At 38.6% G+C, this 14,179-nt stretch overlaps 1 protein-coding gene and 1 pseudogene across 4 annotated transcripts in view; both read left to right on the top strand.

The window, feature by feature from the left end:
- Nucleotides 1-14,179, top strand: part of CFAP70 (cilia and flagella associated protein 70) — a 151,519-nt gene that overhangs the window by 91,344 nt on the left and 45,996 nt on the right. The window lies entirely within an intron of this gene.
- Nucleotides 4,614-5,825, top strand: LOC101438982 (grpE protein homolog 1, mitochondrial pseudogene; annotated as a pseudogene).

The raw sequence follows: 14,179 nt of genomic DNA, 5'->3' as shown, positions 1-14,179 counted from the left end.
GGTACAAACATCTACCATCCCCCAAATTTTCCTTGTGTCTATTTGTAATTTTTCTCCTGCCTTTTCCCTCCATCTCCAGACAACCATTGATCTGCTTTCTGAGTCACCTGAGTTTACATTTTCTACAATGTTAGATAAATAGAATCATAGTGTGTACTCTTTTTTCTAACTTCTTTCACTCAGAGTAATCATTTTGAGATTCAATCAAATTGTATATATCAATAGTTCATACCTTTTTATTGCCAAGTATTCCATTGTATGGATATACTACAATTCATTTTCTGGTCACCTGCTGTTAGATATTTGGGTTATTTACAATTTGGATTACAAATAAAGCTGTTAGGAACTTTTGTCTACAGGTCTTTGTATGGATGTATGCTTTAATTCCTCTTAGATAAATACTAGTCTTTGAATGGCTGGGTCAGATGATAGGTATTTGTTTAAATTTTTAAGAAACTGACAAACTGCTTTCCAAAGTGGTGTACCATTTTATATTACACCAGCAGTTATGAGAGTTCCATTTGTTCCATATCCTCACCAAGACTTGGCATAGTGAATCATTTTTAGACATTTCTAATGACTAATAATGTTGAACATCTTTTAATGTGCTTGTTTGCCATTTGTGTATCTTCTTTGGTGAAGTGTCTGTTCAAATATTTCCCAGTTTTAAAATTGGGTTGTTTGTTTTCTTATTATTGACTTTTGAAAGTTCTTAACATATTCTGGTTAGAAGTCCTTTACTGTGTGATTTGAAAAGTTTTTCTCCCAATCAAAGGCTAATATTTTCATTTTCTTTACAGTGTCTTTTGTCTTTTTTTAATCTATTTTTTCTTTTGAAAAATTGGAGCTTTTTCAATTTTTCTTTTATGGATCATACTTTTTATTTCATATCTAAGATATCTTTGCCTCACCCAACATCACAAAGATTTTCTTGTATATTTCCTTCTCTAGGTATTATAGATTTAGGTTTACATTTAGGTCCATGACCCATTTTGATTTAAATTTTTATGATGATGTGAGATATGGATCCAAGTTCCTTTTTTCACATGTGAATATCCAACTATTCCAGGAACATTTGTTGAAATGTTTCTATCATTTTTCCACAGAATTACCTTTGCACTTTTGTCAAATAGCAATTGATCATATATGCATTGGTATGTTTCTGTAGGTCTTTATTCTGTTCCACTGACCTATTTGTCTATATTTATGTCAATACTATCTTGATTACAGCAGCTTTTATCAAAATCTTGAAATCTGCTCTCCAACCTCGTTCTTTTTTCTTTTTTGCCCTCCCCTCCCCTCTCCTTTATCCTCTCCCTTCCCTCCCCCTCCACCTCCTCTCCTACCCTGCTGTTTTTTGCTGTCTGGGTCCATTCACTGTTTGATCTTCTGTATCTCTTTCTCTTTTTGTCTTCTCTTCTTGTTTTGCTCCTCTAGGATTCACCGGGATTCAATCCTAGGGACCTCTGATATGGAGAGAGGTTCCCTGTCACTTGTACCACCTCAGTTCCTGGTTTCTGCTGCACTTCACCTTGACTCTCCCCATCATCTCTCTTTTTGTTGCATCATCTCTTGCTGCATGACTCACTTGCATGGGTACTGGCTCACCATACAGGCACTCAGCTTGCCATGCTGGCACTCAGCTTGCCACACCAGCACGCTTTTTTTACCAGGAGGCTCCAGGGATCAAACCTGTGTCCTCCCATATGGTAGGCAGAAGTCCAATCACTTCAGCCACATCTGCTTCCCCTCATTCTTTTTTTAAAAGGTGTTTTGGTGATTCTAGGTCCATTGAAGTTCCATATGAATTTTAGAGCCAAGTTGTCAATTTCTACAAAAAAAAGCCTTCTGGGATTTTGATTGGAATTATTTTGACATAGAGATCAATTGGGGGAAAACTGACATCTTAACAATATTGTGTCTTTTAATCCATGAATGGTACTATATGTCTCTATTTATTTAGGTCTTTGTTAATTTCTCTTTACAGAATTTTATAAGTTTCAGTGTACAGGTCTTATACATCTTTTGTCAGATGCTATTGGATGCTATTGTAAATGTTATTTTTAAAAATGTTTTTGAGTTCCTATTGTTTGATGCAGGTATACAGAAATTAAATAGATTTTTGTATATTGATCTTGAGCAAATTTATACAACATTTCTACACTTATTAATTTTGGTAGTTTTTAAATTAGAGTCCTAGGATATCGTACATTAATGATCATCTAATCTGTGAATAAAGACAGTTTCACTTTATCCTTTCCATTACAAACCACTTTTATTATTTTTCTTGTCTAATTGTGCTGGCTGGAATCACCACTTGAAGAGTACTGGTGAGAGTGGGTATCCTTATCTTGTTTCTCATCTTAATGGAGAAATAAAATAATCTTTGGCAACTAAGTATGATGTTATCTGTAGGGTTTTTGTAGATGCCCTTTTTAAATTTGAGGACTAAAACTATTCATAGTTTGCCGAGAGGTTTTTTTTTTCCTTTCTTTTTTTAGGAGGTACCAGGGATTGAACCCAGGACCTTATACATGTGAAGGACATGCTCAACTACTGAGCTACACTACTGCTCCACTGCTGAGAGTTTTTAATCAGGAGCTGATATTGGTTTTTCTTCAAATCCTTTCTTTTTTCACTTTAAAAACAATTTATTAAAGTATATAATTCATACATGAACATAAAAATAAGTGTATAGAACAAAAATAAATGTATAGTAAATGTGATATGTATAACATCATACAGGGCTCTCATACATCACCCAATTACAAATACCTTGCATTGTGAAATATTGGTAACAAATTATGAAAGAATGTCATCAAAGTATTACTACTAATTATAGCCCATATTTTACATTTGGTCTGTTTTTTTCCCACCACCTTATTATTTTTTGTTCATAAACCATATAATTTATCTAAAGTGTACAATCAGTGGCATTTGGTATAATCACCAAGTTGTGCATTCATCACTTCAATCAATATTAGAGCATTTTCGTTACTCCAAAAAAAAAAAAAAAACCACAACACAAGTACCCACTATCATACTTATATGTTAGTACTACTAATTATAAATCCTATGGGTGCTTTCACATTTCTATTCATTTCCAAACATTCTCACCTTTTTACCAATTCTGCACAGATTAATCCTCAGCTTTCCATTCTCTAACCATATTCTATTCTCTAGTAACTTATTAATATATTTTAACTATTAATTCCATGAGTTTGCTCATTATATTTAATTCACAATCTCAAAGTCATACAATATTTATCCTTTTATGCCTGGCTTGCTTCACTCAACATAATGTCCAGGTTCATCCATGTTGTCATATACTTCACGACTTCACTTCTTCTTAAAGCTAAATAATATTCTATCATTTGTGTATACCAGTTTGTTTAAGCATTCTCCAGTTGATGGGACACCTGGATTGTTTCCATCTTTTGGCAATTGTGAATGATCTTACTATGAACATTGGAGTGCAGATGGCTATTTGTGTCATTGCTCTCAGTTCTTCACATTGTGGATCTATATCTAACTTCTTTAGGAGCAGTCAAACAAATTTCCACAGCAGCTGTTCCATTCTAATTCACACCAACAGTGAATAAGCATTCCTATCTCCCCACATCCTCTCCAACACTTTTAATTTCCTGTTTTTAATAGTGGCCATTCTAGTAGGTGTGAATTGATATTGTAGCTTCAATTTGTATTTCCCTATAGCCAGTGATGTTGAACATTTTTTCATGTGCTTTTTCACCATTTTTATTTCTTTAGAAAAATGTCTATTCAATTCTTTTGCCCATTTTTTAATCAAGATATTTGTCTTTTTATTGTTGAATTCTAGGATCTCTTTATATATCATGGATATTAGACCCTTGTTGGATATGTGATTTCCAAATATTTTCTCTCATTGAATAGGTTGCTTTTTTACCCTCTTCACAAAGTCTTTTGAGGTGCAGAAGTATTTAATTTTGACCAAGTCCCATTTATCTATTTTTTCTTTTGTTACTTGTGTTTTGGATGTAAGGTTTAAGAGACCCCTGCCTACTAGAAGATCTTGTAGATGTTTCCCTACATTATATTCTATGAGTTTTATGGTCCTGGCTTTTACATATAGATCTTTGATCCATTTTGAGTTGTTTCTTATGTAGGGAGTGAGATAAGGGTTCTCTTTCTTTCTTTTGGTTATGGATATCCAGTTCTCCCAGCACCATTTGTTGAAGAGACTGTTCTATCCCAGAAAATGTACTTGATAGGCTTATAAAAAATTAGTTGACTACAGAGGTGTGGGTCTATTTCTGAACTCTCAATTTGATTCCACGGATCAATGTGTTTATCTTTATGCTGTTTTGACCATCCTAGCTTTATAATACACTTCACGGTCAGTAAGTATGAGTCCTCCGACTTCATTCTTCTTTTTAAGATGTTTTTGTTTATTTGGGATCCTTTTCCCTTCCAAATAAATTTGGTAATTGACTTTCTATTTCTGTAAAGTAGGCTGATGAAATCTTTCTCATTTTAATGTTTTTAATTTGTATCTTTACCTTTCCTGATGAGAATGGCTAGAAGCTTATCAACTTCATTGATCTTCTCAAAGAAATCTGCTTACTTAGGTTTCTTTTGCTTTCTCTGCTTTAAGGCAAAAGTTGAATTCATTGATTTGAGACCTTTCTCTTTTCTAATATGGGCAATTAATGCTATAAACTTCCCTCTAAGTACTGTATCAGTTGTATCCCACAATTTTGATAGGGTTTGTGGTGGTTTAGAGCTCTGTACTCCAGAAAACATGTTCTTAAACCTAATCCAGCAGTGATGGCAGAGGTGGCAGCAGGCATGGTGCCTCAGTGCGCGAGGCTGCCACGACATGGCCTTCCTGCTTTGGCATTGTCTCTTAGGCCCTCCCCTTGGTGGTTGTGCCCAGCTACACAGAGGACTTGGGTTAGAATGAACAGAAGACAGACACCCTCCCTCCAGAGAAGATGCTCATGGAGGAGAAGGCTGAGTTAGATAAGCAGCTAAAAGAGACTATGGGAAAATATAAGCGAATTTTGGCAGATAGTGAGCACTTACGGCAGAGAAGCCAAAAATTGGTGGAAGAGGCTAAATTAAATGGCATTCAGGCTTCTGCAAGGACTTGTTAGAGGTTGCCAACATTTTGGAGATGGCAACCCAGTGTGTCCCAAAAGAAGAAATTAAAGATGATAATCTTTACTTGAAGAACCTCTATGAGGGTCTTGTAATGACTAAAGTCCAGATTTTAAAAATGTTCACACAGCATGATTTGCTCAGATTGAACCCTGTGGAAGCCAGATTTGACCCGTATGAGCATGAAGCCTTGTTCCCTTCCATACCCTGGTCGAGGGGAAAGAGCCGGGCATGGTGGCAGTGGTCAGCAAGGTGGGGCAGAAGCTGCATGGGTGCACCCTGAGACCCACCCTGGTCAGGGTGGTCAAGGAAGCTTAGTGCCTCTGTGGGCCTGGGACATTTTCCTATTCACTTGCTATACCTCTTGAAAAGCTGATTTGTCTCTTCTCATTTTTTAATTCATTTGACCTTTTCCCCACCCTTGTTGGGAAGCTTAAGTAGCCAGTGGCTAAACAGAAAACTAAACTGGTTTCAAAATTACGTTGTTTAGTGAACTCTAATTTGGGAGGTCTGTTCATTGATTTTTGGTACCACATGCTTACTAGTTCCACAGAGGGCCTACAGGATGCAACTGGGCTTTTTGAGTATCTTGCATAATGTTATCTGCTCAAACTCTGGTGAACCTAGAAGTATTTTAAATGAATAAAACATCTTCAGTAAATAAAAACAAAAACAAACATAATCCATTCATGGGGCTATGAACTCTTGTACCTTTTGATGAGGTTACTTCAATTAAAATGTGCCTCGAGTGTCTGGACATCGATTTGGAGGGAAGGTAACAGAGAGGATCCATCTGTGAAATATACACGGAGATCCCAGCTACGTGTGGAGGACTCCCTCCTTGGGTAGGCGGAGCCGAGGCAGCTAGCACCGCGGCGGGTGGCGGGCGGGAGAGCCGAGCCGCGCTGTGCCGCGGCGGGCGGCGGGCGAAGGAGACAAGCCCAGCCGAGCCTAGCCGTGCCGCGGCTGGCGGCGGGCGGGAGAGCCGAGCCGCGCTGCGCCGCGGCGGCGGGCAGTGGGCGGGGAACCGAGTCCGGCCGAGCCCAGCTGAGCCGCAGCGGGCGGGGGGGCCGAGCCCAGCCACGCCGCGCCGGGCGGCGGGCAGGAAAGCCGAGCTCAGCCGAGCCCAGCCGAGCCGCGGCGGGCAGCGGGCAGGGGACCGGAGCCCAGCTGAGCCCAGCCGAACCTGGCGGCGGGGTTTCTGTTCTTTTTTTTTTTTTTTTTTTTTAATTTTTATTTTTTTGTTGTTGTTGTTCTTGTTGTTCTTTTTTTTTTTTTTCTCAATCCTCTCTTTCTTGTCCCCAATATTCTTCTTATACTATTTTACCTTAACAATACAATAGGTCCTACAGGAAATACCTCACATTTGCTGGGTTTCCTCACCCTCCACTGCCTCATTTCTCTGTGAATAGATTTAGCCTATCTACACTATCCCCTTTCCCCTACAACTTGATATCCTCCACCATCTGCTATCTCTCCTATATTCCATCTCCCTTTCTTTGATCCACAAAGTGTCTAACTCTTAATTTCTAATACCTTTGTTTAGTTTTCCATCTGGTATTCGTCCCTGAAACTATTACCTTTCTTTTCTCTTTCCCTCTCTCACGAAAACAATAGCCTCTTAGTACGTACCACATTCCTCCCATATTCAGTCGTCTACCTCATTATAGGTACTTTCCTACTACTATAACTCTACACAATTTACATGATCTAACCTCCATCCTCCCAGAACTCATATTGTTGCTTTGTAAACATATATCACCAATACTACTTCACACTTTTTCCTTCCTTACACAATTGGCTTTCCCCAGCACTAATACTTTCCTTTAAAGTGAGCTTAACTAGCAATAAGAAATTGGAACAAGAAGAACAAAGTGACAAAGAGAAGATATAACACTTACGCAAAAACAACAGCTAATTAATCTCCAAGACTAGACAAAGAAGCTAAGGAACTGATTAAACCCATCAAGAAAAAATGTTGACAAGACAGCAACAAAAATCTACAAACCAAACCAGTAATCAGGAAAACATGGCTGAATCCAATCAACAAACTGAAAATCAGGAAGGGGGGCAGGACTTCGCACAAGCAATGAAAGATCTCAGAACATTTATCACCGACAAATTTGATGAAGTAATGAAAGAGGTTAACAGCGTGAAGACAACACTTGGAGGGGAAATTGCAGACATGCGCAAAAAAATAACAGATATGATGGAAATGAACACCACAATTCAAGAAATCAAAAATACACTTGCAGCAAATATCAGCAGACTAGAAGAGGCAGAGCAGAGAATTAGTGATGTGGAAGACAGTGCATTGGAAATCAAACAGATAGTAGAAGTGGTCAATAAAAAGGTAGAAAAAATCCAGATAGGACTTAGGGACCTGAATGATAACGCAAAACGCTCAAACATACGTATTATAGGCATTCCAGAAGGAGAAGAGAAGGGAAAGGGGTCAGAAGGAGTGTTGCAGGAAATAATGAATGAAAACTTCCCAAATCTACTGAAAGAGACAGATGTACATATCCAAGAAGCACAGCGCACTCCACTGGTCATAAACCCCAACAGGCCCACCCCAAGACATATACTTGTCAAATTATCCAATGCTCAAGACAAAGAAAAAAATTCTAAAAGCAGCAAGAGAAAAGAAAACCATCACATACAAGGGAAACTCCATAAGATTAAGTGCTGATTTCTCATCTGAAACGATGGAGGCAAGAAGGCAGTGGTATGATATAGTCAAGGTACTAAAGGAAAAAAATCTCCAACCAAGAATACTCTATCCAGCTAAACTAGCATTCAAAAATGATGGAGAGTTCAAAATATTCACAGATAAACAGAAACTGAAAGAGTATATCAACAAGAAACCTCCCCTTCAAGAAATTCTTAAGGGAATTCTGCAGGAAGAAAGGAAAAAACAGGACAGTCAGAGATGGAGGACAGTGTAAAAGCAACAAGAAAGACAAAAATAGAAGGGGAAAATAAAATAATACAAACAAAATATAACAAACACAAATCCAACCAAAATATGGCTACCATAAATAACTCTCTAAACGTAATAACACTGAATGTCAACGGATTAAACTCACCTATCAAAAGATTCAGACTGGGACACTGGATAAGGAAATACGACCCATCTATATGCTGCCTACAAGAGACACATCTTAGACCCAGAGACTCATGGAGGTTGAAAGTGAATGGCTGGAAAACAATCATACAAGCAAACAACAACCAAAAAAAGGCAGGAGTAGCTATATTAATATCAGACAAAATAGACTTTAAATGCGAAACAATTGTGAGAGACAAAGAAGGATACTATATTTTAGTGAAAGGGACAATTTGTCAAGAAGATCGAACAATCATAAATATTTATGCTCCTAACAAGGGCGCCTCTAAATATGTGAGGCAAACGCTGGAAAAACTAAGTGAAAGAATAGATGCATCTACAATTATAGTGGGGGATTTTAATACACCACTATCAACTCTGGACAGAACATCTCAAAAGAGAATCACTAAAGAAACAAAACATTTGAACAGTATATTAGAAGAGCTGGATCTAATAGACATATATAGATCATTACACCCAAACACAGCAGGATATACATTTTTCTCAAGCGCACATGGAACATTCTCCAAGATTGACCATATGCTAGGCCACAAAGAAAGGCTTAATGAATTCAGAAAGATCGAAATCATACAAAACAATATCTCTGACCACAGTGGAGTCAAGCTGGAAATTTGCAAGGGACAGAGACCCAGACTTCACACGACAATTTGGAAATTAAACAGCACACTCTTAGAAAAACAGTGGGTCAAAGAGGAAATCTCAAAAGAAATCAATGACTACCTTGAAACAAATGATAATGATAACACAACATACCAAAATTTATGGGATGCAGCAAAAGCGGTACTGAGAGGGAAATTTATAGCCATAAATTCATATATCAAAAAAGAAGAAAGAGCAGAAATTGAAGAATTAACTGCACATTTGAAGGAATTAGAAAAACAACAACAAAGTAACCCAACAGGAAGAAGAAGGAAGGAAATAACAAAGATAAGAGCAGAACTAAATGAAATAGAAAATAAGAAAGCACTTGAAAAAATAAACAAGACCAAGAGCTGGTTTTTTGAGAAGATCAACAAAATTGACAAACCTTTAGCGAGACTAACAAAGAAAAAAAGAGAAAAGATGCAAATACACAAAATAAGAAATGAGAAAGGTGATATCACCACTGACCCCACAGAAATAAAGACTATCATAAGAGGATACTTTGAAAAACTATATTCCAACAAAAATGACAATTTAGAGGAAATGGACAAATTCCTAGAAATACATAAGCAGCCCATACTGATGAAAGAAGAAATTGATGATCTTAACAAACCAATCACAAGCAAAGAGATAGAATCAGTCATTAAAAATCTCCCAACTAAAAAGAGCCCAGGGCCAGACGGCTTCACAGGTGAATTCTACAAAACATTCCGGAAAGAACTAACACCAATCCTGTTGAAACTATTCCAAAAAATCGAAACAGAAGGAACACTGCCTAATTCCTTCTATGATGCCAACATTACCCTAGTACCAAAGCCAAACAAAGACACCACAAGAAAGGAAAATTACAGACCAATTTCTCTAATGAACCTAGACGCAAAAATACTTAACAAAATACTTGCTAATCGTATTCAACAACACATTAAACGAATTATACACCATGACCAAGTGGGATTTATCCCAGGTATGCAAGGATGGTTCAACATAAGAAAATCAATCAATGTAATACACCATATAAACAGATTGAGAGAAAAAAACCACATGATTATATCTATAGATGCAGAAAAGGCATTTGACAAAATACAGCACCCCTTCCTGATAAAAACACTCCAAAAGATCGGAATACAAGGAAACTTTTTGAACATGATAAAGAGTATATATGAAAAACCTAAAGCCAACATTGTTTACAATGGCGAAGTCCTGAAATCCTTCCCTCTAAAATCAGGAACAAGACAAGGATGCCCATTGTCTCCGCTCCTATTTAACATTGTCTTGGAAGTACTGGCTCGAGCAGTGAGACAAGAACCAGATATAAAAGGCATTCAAATTGGAAGGGAAGAAGTCAAAATTTCATTATTTTCAGATGACATGATCCTATATATAGAAAACCCTGAGAGATCTACAACAAAGCTCCTAGAACTCATAAATGAGTTTAGCAAAGTCGCAGGTTATAAGATCAATGCGCAAAAATCAGTAGCATTTCTATACACCAATAATGAGCAAGATCAGGAGGAAATCAAGAAACAAATACCATTCACAATAGTAAATAAAAAAATCAAATACTTAGGAATAAATTTAACTAAAGAGGTAAAAAACTTATACATCGAGAACTATACAAGATTGTTCAAGGAAATCAAAGAAGACCTAAATAAATGGAAGAATATTCCCTGTTCATGGATAGGAAGACTGAATATTATTAAGATGTCTATCCTACCAAAACTGATCTACACATTCAATGCAATCCCAATAAAAATCAACACAGCCTTCTTTAAGGAACTAGAAAAACTAACTATGAAATTTATTTGGAATAAAAAGAGGCCCCGAATAGCCAAAGACAATTAAAGAAAAACGAAATAGGAGGAATCACACTTCCTGACTTCAAAACATACTACAAAGCTACAGTAGTGAAAACAGCATGGTACTGGCATAAGGAGAGACACACAGACCAATGGAATCGAATTGAAAGTTCAGATATAGAACCTCATGTATATAGCCATATAATATTCGATAAAGCCACCAAACCCTCTCAACTGGGAGAGAATGGCCTATTCAACAAATGGTGCCTGGAGAACTGGATAGCCATATGTAGAAGAATGAAAGAGGATTACCATCTCACACCTTATACAAAGATCAACTCTAGATGGATCAAAGACCTAAATATAAGAGCCAAGACCATAAAGACCTTAGAAAGCAGTGTAGGGAAACATCTACAGGACCTTGTAATAGGAAATGGCTTCATGAATATCACACCAAAAGCACGAGCAGCAAAAGAACAAATAGATAAATGGGACTACCTCAAAATTAAAGCCTTCTGCACCTCAAAGGAGTTTGTCAAGAAAGTAAAAAGGGAACCCACACAATGGGAGAAAATATTTGGCAACCATATATCTGATAAGAGACTTATAACTTGCATATATAAAGAACTCATACATCTCGAAAACAAAAAGATAAACAACCCATTTAAAAAATGGGAAAAAGATGTAAACAGACACTTCTCCAAAGAAGAAATACAAATGGCTAAAAAGCACATGAAAAAATGCTCCAAATCCCTAGCTATCAGGGAAATGCAAATCAAAACTACAATGAGATACCATCTTACTCCCATAAGATTGGCAGCCATGAAAAAAACAGTAGAATACAAATGCTGGAGAGGATGTGAAGAAAGGGGAACACTCATCCATTGCTGGTGGGAATGCAGAAGGATCCAACCATTCTGGAGGACAGTTTGGCAGTTTCTAAAAAAATTATCCATAGATTTGCCATATGACCCAGCAATACCACTGCTGGGTATATACCCATCAGATCTGAAAACAAGGACACAAACCGATATATGTACACCAATGTTCATAGCAGCATTGTTCACCATCGCCAAAAGTTGGAATCAATCCAAAAGTCCATCAACAGATGAGTGGATCAATGAAATGTGGTATATACACACAATGGAATACTACTCAGCTGTAAGAACCAATACACTACAATCGCACGTGATAACATGGATGAACCTTGAGAATCTTATGTTAAGTGAAGCAACCCAGGCATTGAAGGACAAATACTATATGACCTCAATGATATGAAATAAGTTAACTGCCTCAGAGAGCTAGAGTCTGGAACAGTGGCTTACTGGAAATCGGGGGGTGGAGGAAGGATGTGAGTTAATGTCTGTAGGGGTGGAATCTGTGATGAGCTGGGGGTAAGTATGAGCACAAAGAAGGGACAAAATGGGGGCAAGGGGTTACCTTCGGGTGGGGTTTTCTGGGTTTGAGGGGGGCTGGGGATGGGAAGAGGGGTAATATGGTCCAAGAAATAGGTGGGAGGGAGGGACAACATACAAACATGGGAGAGTGCCAGAAGTTCGTTGAGAACTAAATGTTGAGTAAAATGTATCAAAGTATAAATAGGAGGGTCACCTGGTTAGGACGCTCAGGGGGTATGGTCTGATGCGGGACGGACTTCGGAGGGAATAGCTGAAGGCTCATTTTGCCAAGGTGGGTTCTACCATTGGGTGGGGTGGACCCATATCCTGGGGAAGACTAATGCCGTCGAATAGAGAGAACTGTATCTCTCATGAGAAAGGACGGCTCCCAGGGCATTAGATTGGCAGGCGTTGTGGGCCCTAAGGGGAGGGGAAAATGGACGTGCAATGGATAGAACAAAGGTAAATAAGGGGGCAAAAGAGGAGTTATGTGAGAGTACACGAGGATGAATATAAAACAGATAATATTACACCAAAAACATATAGGGGACGACAGACTAATAATGAAAACCATAAGACAAAACATAGGATAACTAAAAAATTTAGAAAACTGTACAACCTAAAGTATGGACCACATAGTAAGCACAAATGTTACCTTGTTTGAAAACTATAGTTTCGGAATCTGTACATCAGTTTCAGGAAATATGATATGAATAAGTTAAAAGATTATTGCTGAGGAAGGGAAAAGGTTTTATGGTGGATCTGGGGAAATACTGTATATTGTATATATGAATTTTGGTGATCTAAGACTCTTCTGAAGCTGACATTATGTTGGGATTCACTTTACGGGAAGTTTTGGATCACAGAGTGGTTCAACAATGGCAGCGGAGGAATACTGATATGGGATGTTATTGACAGGATATATATGGTTGACAGGGAGTTATACAGGGCATATGCCCAGGGTATATGGTAATGTCTATATATACTCATAGTGGAAACAATTAAAAACAACAGCTGGGGGGGTACTGGGCTCCTGGCTGGGGGGTCACTGTTGTGGGCCCTGGGAGAGCAGCGGCAATCCTCCAGGTGCAACGGCAAGAACCAGGAAGGAAGGAGGGCCCAACAGTGGGCTCTTGATACTAACGGCTACACTTTTGAGCCTATGCACCTGCAATAAGAACAAGGCCTAGAGTAGCATTGTGCCTGGGGGTTTCCTCCTGACAGCCTTCATGTTACTCAAATGTGGCCACTCTCACAGCCAAACTCAGCGTGTAGATGTGATCCATTCCCCCCAGCGTGGGACACGACACCCGGGGATGAGCCTCCCTGGCACCGAGGGATCACTACCACATACCAGCTGAAGAAGCAACTAGAAAATGACCTTGAATTAAAGATTCAATGCGGAACAGCAGAATATACCTGTCTACATATAATAACATGACTTCGGGAAGCGGTTTGACCTAATGTAAGGGGGAAATGGAAAGGAGAAATGAGATTATAAGGCTGTGAGTCTCTAAAAAAGAGTCTGGAGGTTGTCAGAAGGAATACCCCTATGTACAACTGAACAGAGTCTAAGAGACAGATAAGGTAGATACAACCCCAGGTATTGGTTCTTTTGAGGGATAAAGAGACCCACAGGTTCTATGGTCATGGCAGAAGGGGTTCACTGCCATGACAGATGGCCCTTCTTTGGAGCTGGTGTTTCTGCGTGATGGAAATGGACTCAGAGGGGATCTCTTTTCACAAGACTTGCATGCTACTTTACTGGAATTGTAGTTGGTGCTGAGTTTAAGATATATGTAGGGGATTTGAATCTCTGGACTGATAATATGACACCCAGGCCCAGAGCCTCAACAGACTTCAGCTCCTACACTTTGACTTATTGGACTTACTCCACTCAGCTAACATGGAGTTGAAGAAGGTCAACCACCACAACATGGAGCCTAGAGTGTCTACAACTAGAAGCGGGAAGAGTGCATCCAGTACCCATGTGCAATCTAAGCCCTCACTTGACATAGGTGTGCAATGGACACAACCAATCCAATGTCCACAGAGGAAATGTGAAATGGGTGTGGGAA

This window comes from Dasypus novemcinctus, chromosome 6 (assembly GCF_030445035.2).
Source record: "Dasypus novemcinctus isolate mDasNov1 chromosome 6, mDasNov1.1.hap2, whole genome shotgun sequence".
In the NCBI taxonomy this organism is placed as follows: Eukaryota; Metazoa; Chordata; class Mammalia; order Cingulata; family Dasypodidae; genus Dasypus; species Dasypus novemcinctus.
This window is presented reverse-complemented; position numbering and strand designations above follow the sequence as displayed.